General features: G+C 44.1%; 1 non-coding gene across 1 annotated transcript; it reads left to right on the forward strand.

The window, feature by feature from the left end:
- The first annotated feature begins 1,523 nt into the window (after window positions 1-1,523).
- Window positions 1,524-1,594, forward strand: TRNAE-CUC (transfer RNA glutamic acid (anticodon CUC)). The gene has a single exon. It is a non-coding gene; the product is annotated as a tRNA-Glu (tRNA).
- Window positions 1,595-2,067: the final 473 nt, after the last annotated feature.

A 2,067-nucleotide genomic window follows, 5' to 3' on the forward strand; every position in this document is an offset into this window, starting at 1 on the left:
TGGCCCTCTACTTCACCAAACATGATGTCCCCTTCCAGTCCAGCAGTTGATCTGTCTTGATGATGTGTCCAAAGCCAGCAAGTCAGACAATGTTCTGTTGTGATCCATAGGGTTTTCATTTACTGATTTTTGGAAGTAGACTTCCAGGCCTTTCTTCCTAGTCTGTCTTAGTCTGGAGGCTCCACTGAAAACTGCCCACCAAGAGTGATCCTGCTGGTATTTGAAATATCAGTGGCATAGCTTCCAGGATCATAGCAACACGCAAGCCCCCACAGCAAGACAAACTGACAGACAGGTGGTGGGTATTATTGATTAGAAGGCATTTATTAATTATCATAATTCATGTTCAGTACAAGCTGTTATCATTTGTAAAAAAGTTTAGGTATTGCAAAGCACTTTTACATGCATTATTATTTTTAATCCCTAAATTGGTTCTGTGAAGTCAATGGTTGTTGTGATTGTTGGGTGCCACTGAGTCAATTCCAACTCATAGTGACCCCACGTGACAGAGTAGAACAGCCCTGTAGGGTTTTCTAGGCTGTAATCTTTACAAGAGCAGATCGCCAGGTCTTTCTCCCGTGGGGCCACTGGGTGGGTTCAAACTGCCAATCTGTTGCTTACCTGTTGCACCTTAACTCTTGCACCACCAGAGCTCCTTGAAGTCAGTAGAGGGGTATTGTTACACCTGCTTTGTCTGTAAAGAAACTGAGTCTAAAGAGGTTAAATGACTGCCCCTGGTCCCACAGCAAGAAAGTTTTAGACTCACGTTCATGTCTTCTAACTCACAGCACTGTGCTCTTTCTCTCAGCACACCACCTTCTCCCTCTCTAAAGGTGATTTGGAAGGCCTCTGGTTGCTCTGGGCAAAGATTTAGTTCACAAATCCATTTTCCCTCTTGCAAGTTAACATCAACAACTTATAAACCAGGCCAACTCCAACCACACCAGACAAATGCAAGTCTGCTAAATGAGTTTTGCTAGGATGATTGGTATCAGCAATGATGATCTGCACGAGAAATTCACATGCATCCCCTGGGGCTCCCTGCCTGGAATCCAGGTCATTTTAAGAACTTACTTAATACAGCTATGCTTGGAAAGGCAACTGATGTTGGCATGCTCAGAAGCACACTGGCAGAAAGCAGTGACTGCTGAAGGCAGGGCCGTTAACCGGCCTCCCTGTTCTTTACTGCAGAATGCTCCCAGCACAGGATCCAGTGATCTCGGAGTCAAGGGCCATTTGCCTGGGGTGTCCTCTCTGATACAGAAATGTCTAGGCCTGGGCTTTGGGCTGCAGAGCAGTATTGCTCAAATATTTAAAATATAATTCACTGTAAGAAAGATATTTCCATCATGGCCAGTATACAAGTGTGTTTGAAAACACTGGTGGGTAGAGAAATCAGTTAAATGAGAACAACCAGCACTTAAAAAAATTAAATAGGCTAGAACAGAAAATAGAGTGCACTGCATATAGTAAAGATAAGCATGGTTCAGTAAAACTTGTTTTGGTTCTATCCATCTATGAGGGTGTTGGTGGTTCAGTGGTAGAATTTTTGCCTCTCTTGCAGAAGACCCAGGTTCGATTCCTAGCCGATGCACTTCATGTGCAGCCATCATGCTGAACAGGTTTTAGTGGAGCTTCCAGACTAAGACAGACTAGGAAGAAAAGCCTGGCAATGGTCTCATTCTCAACTGATTATGGGGATGGTATAGGACAGAGCAGCGCTTCATGCTGTTGTGCTTGAGGTCACCATGAGTCAATAGCTAACAACAATATCTATCTATCATCTATCTGCCTGTCTATGAGCTAGGTCATCATGTGTAATTTATTTCTTAGTGTAGGTCATAGTCAAAAACATCTGAAAGATCCCAGTCTAGAGGAAAGTCAACAAATAGGGTTTGGGAAGATGCAGGGATTCTGCCCCTCCCATGATTGGGTTCTTCCAACAGCTCCCCATCCTCAACTCCTCAACAATCTCCTTCCTTGTTTGACATACACAGCCATACATAACCATTCCCACTGATCTCTCTAACCTCATGGCTGTCCACTCCCTGTCACCATCACACCCTA

Source organism: Trichechus manatus, unplaced genomic scaffold (genome assembly GCF_000243295.1).
Source record: "Trichechus manatus latirostris isolate Lorelei unplaced genomic scaffold, TriManLat1.0 scaffold00022, whole genome shotgun sequence".
Taxonomy (NCBI): Eukaryota; Metazoa; Chordata; class Mammalia; order Sirenia; family Trichechidae; genus Trichechus; species Trichechus manatus.